Source organism: Talpa occidentalis, unplaced genomic scaffold (assembly GCF_014898055.3).
Source record: "Talpa occidentalis isolate TD23 unplaced genomic scaffold, MPIMG_talOcc4v2.1 talOcc4.4, whole genome shotgun sequence".
In the NCBI taxonomy this organism is placed as follows: Eukaryota; Metazoa; Chordata; class Mammalia; order Eulipotyphla; family Talpidae; genus Talpa; species Talpa occidentalis.
The window spans coordinates 54,180,041-54,193,896 of NW_023604295.1; the positions used below are offsets into that span (position 1 = coordinate 54,180,041).

The window sequence follows — 13,856 nt, forward strand, 5'->3', positions numbered from 1 at the left end:
TCTGTATTCCTTATGTTGATCTACTCAATGAAATAAATATATGTTGAAAGGATTAATAAATCCTACACTTTTAATAGGTTGGGGTAATGGAAATAGTCAAGGATCTTATGGGGGAACAGTACAATAGACAGGACAGTGGAAATGAATGTGGTGTCTAAAATGAGAGTGTGGACACATCAATGGACGGGCTGTTTCCAGAGCCTCAATGTTAAAGCCATGCCTTTCACAATATGTTTTAAATAGATGGTTTCATCTACTTTCAATAGATAGTTGCTGAAGTGAATTAGCTGATTTAAATAGTGTACAAGTGGATTTATGGTTTCACTTTTAAGCCTAGGAGGCATTTCTTTCCTTTTCCTCTTATTAGAGGGAAAATCCTTTGCATTAGCTGTTTGCAACGAATTGTGTCTAAAAACAGGTTGTAAGGTGGCTGCAGAGTGAACAAATTCTGGCTTTATTTTATCACCTGAGGTGGTGTCTTATCAATTTGTCCACTGAACTTTATAATGGTAATTAAGGTGGAGATATAGTTGACCATGTACATTTAAAGGTAACCTTTGAATTCATTTTTCAGAAAACCTTAAAAGGTTGACTATCTGAGAAAGTTCAGGAGGCAAGAGACCTCAGCTCCAGCCGTACATGCCACCAGAATGCACAGTGGATTTCAGAGCTACCACCCGCAGCAAGTGAGGCATCCTTGCAATTACCTGACCCTGAAGTTCAAAGGCACCCCAAGGCTTTTTTGACATTTCAACTGGCAGAGACACTTGATGTAGATGTATTTGTGTTAGATGTGTAGCTTTAGTGTGTGAAATTACACTCACTTCCTCTGAGTGAAAATAAAAGGATTTGAAAATTGAAAGTAAGAAGGGGAAATGAATTATTCGCTAAAAAGGCTACAGAGAGTGCCAGCATGTTAAATAGAAGTTACATGGAGATCACAAGTATTCATGCAGAAGTAGGTGAATTTCTATGTCCACATAGCCTTGAATCTTAATGAAAATGGTGATAGAATTCTTTTTCTCCAAAATACATAGCAGATATTATATTAGAAAAGGGGTATAGATAGCTGATCAGTTCAGAAGAATGAGTCATGGACTGATTCTGTACTCATTTGCTGATCTCTTTTTATCACCCGTTATTCTCACATAAAGGGAAGATTAATTTATCACTCCTGTGTTCAAGTTATAAAGTAAAATCCCTGTTCTCAGAGACTTTGTACATTGTAGAAAAGTCCTAATAAGTATTGCAACAACTTTAATACATTGAAGGTTAAGAGCCATAGAAGAAAGGAGTCTTAGACCTCCAGAGTAGTATCACAAAGTAAAATTATATAGTAGTTTGAGGTGAGAGAGATGAGTTCTAGAACTAGGGAGCAGAGAAAATATGAATAAGAAGATCCTTCTTGTAGGTCTTAAGAATGAAAGATATTTAAGGACTAAAGTAATGAGGAAGAGGAAGCCTAAGTACAGGCACCACAGAGGGTGGGGATGCATGTTCTAGAACCTCAGGATGAATGTTCTTCAAGGCTTAGTTGAATGATTGCCTTTGGATACATAGATCATTATTAAGCAGAATCTAATAGACTTCAAAGACAGAATGTATGGCTACCACTGGGTTTTAATCCTTATAAAATAATTTTAGATCTTTAATCTTAGGGATGTTATGCAGACATCATTTTTCCTTCTTGAAAAATAAGAGTTTTATTATCCAAGTGTTTTTTTTAAAGATTTATTTATTTATGCATACAAGAACTGTGGTACAGGCCAGAAGTGTGGGAGGGGGTGAGAGGATTCACCAGAGACAGAGTGGGGCACAGAACAGGCAGACTGACTGAAATACACTGCTGAGGGGAGCAGTGGGTGAGGCAGGAGGGTCTGCTGTGCCATGTGAGTAGCTCCCTGGCCAGGAATCGAACTTGTGCTGCAGTGGCTGCAGATAGCTTCAGAGGTTGCCTCTTAAACCCTTGTGCCACCAGGGAGGCCCTATCCAAGTATTTATTTATAAGGATAAATGTGATAATAATAAGAAACAAAATAAGCACTCACTAAAGGGTTAGCTAGGAACATACATCACACCATAATCTGGCTGCATAGATCTGCTCTCACCAAGTAAAGGAAACAAAATCAAACTTCTTACCTTGATATTTCAGCTAATTAGAAATACAGAAGACCAGAAATAGCTTAGTGGTTAAGTCCATAAGGAAAAAAAAAAAAAAAGCCAAGAGTAATAGGAAGTAAATAACATCAGGAGTAAGGTCAAATAGGGAAATGAAAAGCAGTTTTATTAGGCAGGTAGGTAAATAGCTGCATATTTCGTGTGGATTAATTAGAGTGCTTAAGAATAAATGAGATGTAGAGGAAATAATTTCCAAATAATCTTTCTTTGTTTAAGCGATGAAAAATTAAGCTATCTGATTGGCTACTTTAAGAGGGAAGAGGGATCCTCAGAAGCAAAATGTCCATTTTCATTCTGTATTAATGATTCACTGTTCAAGTGTGAAATTAGAAAAATATGCACTCTTTCCAGCAGAGCTAAAATTTGAAATGCCCAGGAGTTTTTGAGTGTGTCACACACAATGTCTCTGTTTTCCCTTTCTGCTTATTTTCCATAATTTGAAAAATAGTAAAAATATTTGTCACTATGACAGAGAAAAAGAGTAAAAAGAAAAGAGAGGTTTTTATCTCACCAAAGGCATACTACAAGTTACTTTTCCAAGGCTTTTTGCTTCCCTGATAAAGCAGATGAAAATAATGAAAATGAAAATGCTTTTTGTATAAAGCCAGATGACCTTCTGTTTTGGTGATTCTTGAAAAAAATCTCACATCAACATCTTTTAAGAGACAAAGGTTATCCCTATCCACTGACTCATCTCCATTTTTTAAGCGCTATTCAGTGGAAATTGCAGCAAATGATTAAAAAATCTTAGGAATATGATCAACACCCGGCTCTCTTAAGAAACTTTATAATGAGGGCCTCCCCTGGTGGCGCAGCGGTTGAGCGCTGGGCTGTGAGGCTGCCCGCAGCCTCTGCAGCGCCGGTTCATTCCCTGGCCGCCGGCGAGGATCCCACAAAAAAAAAAAAAAGAAAAGAAAAGAAAAAAAAAAGAAACTTTATAATGAAAACTACATTTGCTTCTGACATAACATTTGTTAGAGGAAAAAAGTACAATTAAGTGTCTGATTTTACATACATTTTCTATCTACCCCCTTTATAGTTTTGATAAGAACAAGGGCGTTCTGCCACATTGAAGATATTCTCAGAGCAGAACAAGCAAGCAATGCCAAGGTCAAACCAGTCATGAAGCAGAAAGGTACTGTGTTTTTGGTAGGCAGGACTTTCATGATACTGCTGGACATTCTCCTGTCTCCTGGGATGAAGAAAGATGGAGCAATCACAGATTACACAGTACATTTAATCAAGGGGGGGAACCAACTGTTGCTATCAGGGGCCCATGACTTGATCTGGCATGCACAGCAGTTTTCTGGTTTGCATTATGCAGCGACACAATATCCTACATGCTCAATCTAAACAAAGAGAGTGAGGTATCCCTACCCTGGATACAGAATCAAATCCTGTGAGATCTGCAGGAATTCAATAATAAACATTTACAGAACTTGTTGATTCAATATTCAATTTGACACATTTGGATAAAGCCAACATTGCCCAGCTGTTTCTGACGAGGTGGCTAGGGAAGCAAAGAGCCCTGGAGAAGCCTCTATAAAGAGATGACATTTCAGCAAATGTGAAGGAGCACATGAGATGACCCAGAAAATGCCATTCCAGCAAATGCAAGAATGGATGTCTCCAGGTCAGAGGGAATATTGGGGCATCAGGAGGACACTAAGTACAACTGGCCTCCACACTCTTCCACAGGGGGGATACAATGGAATGCCATCCAACTTGGTTGGAAAGGTTGGTAGAAAGCTTTGATTTTTATAACTCACCATTTTAAAAAGTCAGGATGCATCCCTTATTGAGTTTTCAACTCACAAGAAGGGATTTTCTCCAGAGAAAGCTGTCAGCTCATGTGTTGTATTTCAAAGGTCTCAGAATATACATGTTTTTTTTTTTTTTTAACCTCAGTCCTCATTAGGACTGGTGTGAATGACATAATTTTCATTTTTCCTATGGGTGGAGAAATAGTGAGCACTAAGTGGCATTGAGTATTTCCTGAGTTGCTAACAGATTAAATCCTGTTTCTATCCTTTTTTACTGACCCAGCACCACCCCTCAATACAAATGCATAGCTAATATATAATATTCATCCTAAGAAAAATATGATTTAGATTTCTTATTTCATTTTTTTTCCCTCTGGATCAATTCTGACTAACACACTTAAGTAAATGAGATGTCAGTAGCTCATTCAATAACCAAACAGTAAGTAATAGACTTATTTGGCATCTCTAGAGGCAAAACTCCAGATAAAGAAGGTATCAGATGGCAAGGCTGGTAACTCTTCTTCTTTTATTGCTTCTCTGGTAGGTGAGAGACAATATCAGTTCTTTGTTCAGAGGAAAGCAATATAGGATGGTTCACAGCACTTTTTTTTTTTTTTTTTATGTCCTGGAGCAGAAAAAGTTGTAAGGAGAAGCTGTCAAAGATATTTCACCCTCCACACACCTTATGGGAAACAGATATCCTCCTAGCTTCTGTTGTTATAATAAACACAGTTTCCATTTTGTGGACATAGTGAACTAGCAGAAGAGTTCAGTTACATAATTATATGATTTAAGATACTCCAAAACTCTGGCTAGAGACAATCTATTAATCAGTGCCTTAGTTTTGGATCTTTGGTGAGTATTATGAGAAACCTCCTCTCCTCTCCATTAGGATTTATTTTGCTATCAAGTGATAATATTATATGTAAAAAATATGTATTTTACTCTTTGTTACCATAAATCATTTCCACAATGTCAAATCAACCCAGAGAGGAAAGTTAGTGTATAGAAAGTATCACACTGCAGAATTGTTCAACTTAGAAAAGAATGCTCGAACTTAGATCAAAATGTATACATCTGTTTTCACTACTTGATGGTGTGATTTAATGTCTATTATTTAATTTTCTTTCACAGATTAAGCAAAAACAAAATGGGAGCCATTCATCAGAGTTAAATGTAGTTATTGCAAAAGAGATTCATCAAGCCATATGGTAAATTGTACCAAAGGTGCTTCTTTTGCAACATGTGTTTTCATATATATAGTTTACCTTGGTCTTTGGGAATGTTAACATTTGCATTCATTCAAGACATTTATTGGCCAACTGGATACCAGGCAATACCTTAGACACTGGAATAAATCAGTGAGCATTTAAATACAAGATTACTATTCTCAATCCTCTCACTGAATTTACATTCCAGTGTTGAGTTCCAGGTGGAAGAGACAGTGAGGGAGACATTGTAAAATAAAACAAATAAGTAAACAAAATAATTTCAAACAATGTCAAATGTGACAAGATAAAACAGGATAATATAAAGGAGAGTGATGGGGTGGTTACTATGTAATTCAGAAAGGGTTACTGAAGAAAATAATTTAAATCTGAATACTCTGAATATGTCAATAATTTGAAGAGAAAAAAGAACATTCTAGTCAGAATGTTAGAGTAATTAAAAAGTTTCTGTGACAAAAGGAAGAAAGTAACAATTATCATAGCAGAAATACATGAAATATACATCAGGAAAAAAATAGAAAAGATGATTAAGAGATATTTTTGTGAAAAGACTAACAAAATTGACAAGATGTTAAATAGATTAATTAATTAATTAGAGAGATAAGACACGGAAATGAATGAGGAGACATTGAAACTTACATCATAGAAATAAAAAGGATTAGAGAGACTACTGTACACAATTAAATTTAAAAAATTGGATAATCTAAGAGAAATGAACAAATTCCTAGAACATACAACCTACTAAGACTGAATCATGACAAAATAGTAAATCTGAACAGATTGATAATAAGTAAGGATGCTGAATCAGTAATCAAAACCTCCCAACAAACAAAAGCTCAGAACCAGATGGTTTCTTAGTGAATTCTGCCAAACTTTTAACAAAGATTTAATGCCACGCTTTCTCAAATTACTCCAAGAAAGTAAAGACTACTAAACTCATTTTATGAAACTATTATTACCCACCAAAGTCAGATAGAGATGTTTCATGTAAAGAAAACTGCATGCCAATATCTCTATGAATACAGATGTACAAATTCTCACATAAGATCAGCAAACTGAATTCAGCAGCACATTAAAAGGATCATACTTCATAGTCAAGCAGGCTTTATACCTGAGATGCAAAGATGTTACAGCATTACAAAAATATATGTGACATGCCATTATAAAAGAAAAATAAAAATCACATGATCATATCACAAGATACAGAAAAAAATCATACAAAATATACCTTTTCACAATAAAAACATTAAAAAACTGGTATTGAAAGTACCTATCTCAACATAATATAGGACTATATATAAGTCTACAGTTAACATGTTATTCAATAATAAAATGTTAAAAGTCTTTCTTCTAATATCAGAAACAAGATATCAAGAAAAGGACATAAACTCTTCCTACTTCTATTCAAAGTAGAATAGAAAGTCCTATCCATAGCAATTAGGCAAGAAAAAATAAATAAAAGGAATGACAATTGAGGGACAGAGTCATGTAGGTCAAGGTACTGGGTGGCTGCCACACCAAAATGGAATGATGTGGGATTGATCTGTTCCTGGAGGAGAGGACATTGTTTATACTTGCTAGTGCATTATAATAATAAAGAGCAGAAAGGCATGTAGGTGCTTTCATTATTGTTTTATATAGAGAATACAAACAACCCTTTGCTTTCTGCACCCGGAGAGGGTTAGGGAGATTGGGTAGCCTCCCCCTACCCCAACTCAATATACATAAATACTGCACCATCCTGATCATATATCGGAACAGAGATGTTAAGTCTAGGCTTAAGGGTCAGAGCTGGTCCACATTTGTGTTTTATTTGGCCTAAATAATATTTTGAAAAATAAACTGAAATACATCTTAAGGCCTTCTTGGTGGCACAGGGGTCAAGAACTCAGCTATCAAGTTATCCCCAGCCACTGTAGCACGAGTTCCATTCCCTGCCAGAAAGATAACCCACATGGCGCAGCAGGCCTCTTCTGTCTTGCCTGCTGCTCCCCTCAGCAGTGTATTTCAGTCAATCCTCCTGTTCTGCCCCTCTGCTCTGTCTCTGTTGAATCCTCTCACTCTCAGCCCACCACTGGCTTACATCCTAGTTTTTATATGCATAAATAAAAAATCTTTTTTAAAAAGAAATACATGTTAATATTCAAAAATTGGGAGATTTTACATAAAATTGTGGATTTAAAGTTTATCTTAAAAAATTATCATCTGGGAGCAATGACCCCATTTTTTTTCTACAAAAGTCATGTCATTGAGATAGGAAATCATTTTTCATTTTGCTACAGTACCTACTGCTGTATACCATCCCAATTCCATTCTAGTAACTCATTTAAGCATCCTGTTGTTCCTGTAGACTCTTGATTTTATCTTCCCATAGAGAAAACATAAGATAGGTTTGTTCAATGTATATTTTCCAGAAAATGATAGCATTTAATTTTATTTTAATTATCTGGTTACTGTGAGGAAAATAGATTATAGATGGGAACAGTGGGACCAGAGAAAACAGTTAGGAAGGTAACATAATATCCAAATGAATTTAAATGGTAGATTGGAGGAAAGTAGAGGCAATGGAGATGAAAGAAAATGGACATAACAAATGAAACATGAATTTCTGGTGGATTTGATGGTGTTGGGGTATAACTAAGAGAAAAGGTTGAAGAATAAATATGATTCTAGGTTTAGAAGTTACAAATGTTTTGACTTGAAAATACTGATTAAAGTAGACAGGAATTTAAACATAACATTTAAACTAATGTTACAAGAAATGTAACATTTAAAACTAATATGATTGTTTCTTGATTTTTTGGAACTATTCATAGAGAGCTAGGAATATGCTTAATGTTTTTCATTGAAACATTTCTTATCCATAAATCTAGCACTCAACTGCTTTTTGCAGTACTGTCTCTTAAATGTATCATATCAATTTTTCCAGATTTGATTTTTTTCTCTTTTCTTCATAAACTTAAGTAGTTTTTCATGCTACTACTGCCCTTTTTGCTTATGGTTCAGAATATATCTGTTAGGGTACAAGATAAGATTAAGGAAACTTGATATGGGATGCACAAGATTCAATTCTTTTTCTCTAGTTTATGAATAGTCATGTGCTGGATTATTCTTTGCTTGATGAAATTACCTCAGATAAGTTACTGATTAAAATTTGCTTCCCACATAGTATCACTTAATGGTTCTAACTAGCTACTTAATTACTGCATCTAAGTGAATCAAACATTTTGGGATATTAAGAATATTTGAACATCTTATGTGCTACCATCTTTCAGGGAAGTTGTGGGCTCTAAAAAGAAGGTCTGACAGATTCACAGTCAAATGACTTGAGAAAAGTTGTATATGTGTTGCTAAGGAGCAGAAACCATGGTAGTCACTAATGGAAAGGGACCTAGAACATGACATTCTTTCACTTCTAGATGTGGAATATTGAGAGTCACTATGGTCACCATTGCATTAGAGGGCACCATTGTATTAGAGGGAACATATAGGGCCTCCTGTGTTAGTTTTCTAGGGTTGTTGTAACAAAGCACCATAAATTAAGTGGCATAAACAACAGAAATTTGTCTCATGTTTCTGGATGCTAGAAGTTTGTGATCAAGATGTGAGTAAGGCCACGTTTCTGCTAGGGGAGAATCCGTTCCAGGTCTCTCTTCTAACTTCTGGTGGTTCCTTTGTCTATTGCAGCATAATAGTCACATGGCATTCTCTCTGTGTCCAAATTTACCCTATTTTTTTTAAAGATTTACCCATCTATGCATAAAAGAGCTGCGGTACAGTCCAGAGATGTGGGGGGTGAGAGGATCCACCAGAGACAGAGTGGGGAACAGAACAGGCAGACTGATGAAATACACTGCTGAGGGGAGCAGTGGGCGAGACGGGAGAGGTCCGCTAGCCATGTGGGCTTTTCCCTGGCCGGTTGGGGATGCATCCCACGCTGCAGAGGCTACAAATCGCCTCACAGTGCGGCACCCAACCCCTTGCACCACCAGGGAGGCCCCAAATTTCTCCTTTTTATATGGATAGCAGACATGCCATTTTGGGAGCTGTGGCTTTGAGGAGAATTCATATCCATTCCTTTTCTAGCCTCTGGAGGCTGACTACATGCCCTGACCCATGTCCCCTCCTCCACCATCAAAGTCAGCAACAGTGTCTCTCTCTGATCATTCTTAGTCATCTCTCTCCCTGACCACAGCTAGAAAAGTTCTTTGTTTTGATGTAAATTATTGTATTAAATTGGACCCACTTTGATAAACCCACATCCTTGCCCCATCCCAGGTATATGACCTTAATGAAAGCTGCAAAGTTTCTTTTGCCATATAAGGTAATATGTTCACAGGCTCCAGAAGACATGGTCATCTTTAGAATTTTACTATTCTGCCTTCTTCATGAAGATTTGTTCCTATTCTGTGGCCACATTCAATCTGGAAACTGTAGCTACCTATCAATATACTACAGTGAGTATTTGTGCAAAAAATAATTGTTGATCGATTGATTAGAAATATATGAATGAATAAATCTCACAAAAATAGTCTCAGTGTATCCAAACTAGTGTCATACCATACCACGTACCATGTCAATTCTGAACAAGCCATGCAACTGATCTTTGGCAAAATGAGAAACACCTGCAAGTACTGAGATGACTTAAAATATGTCTTAGAAGCCAAATCAGAGTTGTTTTTCCTTAGAGCAAAGCAAAGGGTAAAATTAATGGTTAAAATAAAGACAAACTAGGACTTGAAGAAGGGAGGGATAAATAGGCAGAAAATAGAGAATTTTTTGGAGCACTAAAATTATTCTGTCAAAATCCATTAGAGTTATTTGTCAAAACCATAGAATATACAAAACCAACAATGAACCTCAGTGTCAACTATGACCTCTGGGTGATAATGATATGATAATGTAGGTTCACAGATTGCAGCAAATACACCACTATGTAGCAGATGTTGATGATCACAGAAGATAAATATGGGGGCAGGGAGTACATGGGAATTCTTACTTTCAACTTAGTTTTGCTATGAGTCTAAAACTTCTTTAAAAATTAAGTCTTAAAAATAAATGAATACAAAGATCAAAATTTGACATAAAGGTTCAAGCATAAGAATATACAATTATTTAGCCCCTCGGGGCGGTCCCGCTCGGGGCTCGGCGAGGCGAGGCCGGAGCCCGTCGCGGCGCGGCGACCCGAGGCCCGAGATGGTGATCTGCTGCGCGGCCGCGAACTGCTCCAACCAGCAGGGCAAGGGGGAGAAACGCGCCGTCTCCTTCCACAGGTTCCCCCTCAAGGACTCGAAGCGTCTGATCCAGTGGCTAAAAGCGGTTCAGAGGGACAACTGGACCTTTTACTCTGCAAGTTACAATTTGTGTCACTTGTAAGTGACTGAAATTTTCTGATTTTCTATTTCTTTGTATTTATTACAAAGATAGTAAAAATCACCTCATTTGAGTTATAACTAGAAAGAGAAAAGTAAGATAAAATAGATAGTAAATAATAAAAAATAATAATATAGGCGTTAATATGAATGACAGGTGCTATCTTAAATGTATTTGTAATTATTTTTCTTAATGTCAATCCACTAAAAATAGGGCCTGTTATTTCTCTATTGAATAGACGAAGAAATTGAAGCATAGATAAGTTATATAACTTCCTCAAGAGTACAAGGTTAGTAAGTGGAAGATTCAAGGTTTGGCTGAATGCTGTGGCTCCAATTTTTTTTTTTACAAAACTAGTAGAAGTAATTCCTCTTTCCCAAAGTTCCCACTCCTTTTCTTCTGTTCCACCCTATCCAAAACATTGGCTTAGGAAATTGACAGAACCTCTCCATTGCTGCAGAGCTAATAATTTACCACCATGGTTAATTGGGGTGATCCTGTTATGTAGGACTCATGCCACATAATTTTCATTTTGTGAAAAATATAATATTTCCATATGTAAGACATTATTTTGTAAATTATTACTTCATCAGCAAGGCACCTTTATGAGCTCCCTGAAAAAGTAATGTGAACTTACTAGATGATGATAACTTTTCGAGCTGAAAAGAAATCTGACAGTACATTAAATCTGATTGTTACTTAATGCAGATGAAGAAATGAAGGTGCAAAACTATAAACTGGCTTGTCCAAGTTTATACAACTAATAGTAAATAGCTTACCCCACATGCATTTATCCTGCTAGTCTTAATATTTTCAATATACTAGTCACTTGTCAAGACTGACACATTCTCAAATTACATTAGGTAAAACAAAAGAATTAGTAAGTTAAGATCATACACCTTAATTAAAAAAGAAGAGATTCTAGCATCGTCTGGCTGGCAAAATAACCCATTCTTCCAACACCTGCTACATTGTAGTGATGGTGTCCATTTTGTAGCTTAAAGTCGTGAAGAATTAATGCTGTTATTACACTATGTTTCAGCTTTCATTTTACTCTTATTTTATTTCACTGTGATTTTTATTAACTAAATCTCTCACTGCTGTTTGAATGTGAATGTTTACTGAACACTTAAATTCGGGGCTATTACTGAAAGTATTTCTGTTACCTTGTTTATTCTTAAGTCATAATTTTAATACTGCATGTTTTTATTTCATCAGTAATGTTCCCTTTTATGCAGACTTTAAACATGCAATCATGAGAGCATTCCTTATCCAGGCTGACCTAAATAGTTACAAACCTAACTGAATGTGTAAGATTCTGAAGCTTTTTCTTACTCTATATTTACCTAAGAGGATGAACAGCTGTCTCTCAAGCAAACAATGTAATCTTTACCATCCCGACACAAGAGAATTATATTCTTTTGAAGAGAACTCTAATAGGTACTAAATGTCAAAAATGTATTTCAAAATCCTTAAAAATTCAACTTCAACTGAAATAACTAAGAACCTAATATTAAGGTTTTCTTATGTCTCTCAGAGTAAAATAATTGATGACTCTACCCAGTGTATCTGTCAGTTAGCTTTACCTTAGAATTTCTGAGATAACTTCAGCACAAATACTCCTTCAAGAAGCTTATTTAAATGAGCACTGCAGTGATTAAAAATCTTATTTCCTCTCCCTTTCATTAAATCAATTGTAAGCCATGTCACTGATTACTATGGCCATCCAGATATTGCCTTGTGCTATTACTACATTTCAGTTTTCAAACGTGATTTTGCTAATATGCTTTCTTTTCTGTCATTTCAACTGCATTATTTTCTGGTATGAGAAATCAAGATACATTATGGGCAGCCATAGATCCTAAAGAGATGCAATTGATTCTTAGGATAAAAGAGCCTCTATCTAGCACATTTTAGCATAAACAGATATTATGATCCACATTCCTGAAGACAGATAAAATCCATGAAAGCACAGATTTAGATGTACATCTCAATGTTGCAGTGATAGTTTCCCATAAATATGCATATAAGCTAAAATGCAAATAAATATAGCATTTCAAACTGCCACTGCAGAGGCAGGTATGGGAAGACAGCCAACTTTTTCTTAACTGCAGTTTTGTCCTTTTAGCCAACTGAACATTCTTGGAGAGGCATCATGTATATGGTGAGCTAGCATTTAATCAAGGAGAGCACCTTAACATTCAGACCCTGTAGCTTCTCTGACAGTCTCTTTGGAACAATTTCTAAAGACTAGGCGGTATCTTTAATTGTGAACAAGTAAACATTAGTCTGGATCATGTGAACAATTCAACAGATGAAATGAGACAGAAGTTTTCTCTGCAGGTGGGTTAACAGCTGCTGCCAAATACCTCTCCATCCTCACATCTTAGAGCAAGTCTTATACCAGATAGGTTAAATAATTTTCTCTGTCATGAAGTCTCAAGAGCTGAAAAGTTCTGTTTCTCATGAAAAATGTGATTGATGCCAATGGCTAGGGAGGCCCTTTGATTTTCTAAAAGACCAAGTCTTTAATTTCTGAAACAATACTGTTTCACTTTGTAAGTTGTATTTAAGATATCTCCCATTTTTTTTCTAAAGTTGAAATCATTGGAAAGATTAGTCCTCTAAATTTAATTGCCTATAATTTTGCTATCAAGACAGCCCATCAAAGTGCTCTACAAACAGAGGAGTGATTGAAAATGAAAGACAAGTGTCTAGCTATCTGTAAAACTAATTTGAGCTCTAAATTAGAATCATCCTGTTTAGCTTTGCTTGGATCATCTTCATTTGCATTTTTGTGTACATATCACCCCCAAAATGCATATCTATCTTTCCCACATGTCTCTAACATTATGTTAAAGATGATGCCATAATGCATCTCTAGGGCTGAGCTTGCAATCAGTTTGATTTTCAAGAGTCAAATCCCAACTATAGGTAATGAACAAAATCAGGACTGTTGTTGATTTAAAGATCTCTAAATATGTAGTTGAGACCAGGAAAAAGAAAAATGAGAATAAAAAGGTAACCAAAAATTAATATAAGGTTATTTAAGGACATCTTTGTAACTTTTTGGAGACCCATAAAGTGGCTGACTAATCCTCCAATTTCTCCCATCTCAGCCATAATGAGCTTCATGCCATCCTTCTAGAATACACACTTGCTCAATTTTTACCTTATTTTAAAAAACACTAACCTTCCTGTTTTAGTAGTTGTAACTTCAAGTAAGAATGTCAGCAGAAGAGGATAGGAAATGCTAAGTCATGTTATGTTGCCCAGTGACCCATGAACCTCTTCTACTCAGGAATTTTATATC

General features: G+C 36.0%; 1 pseudogene; it reads left to right on the plus strand.

Moving 5' to 3' along the window:
- Positions 1-10,366: 10,366 nt before the first annotated feature.
- LOC119258129 (spindlin-1-like) overlaps positions 10,367-13,856 on the plus strand; it is a 125,492-nt pseudogene continuing 122,002 nt past the window's right edge.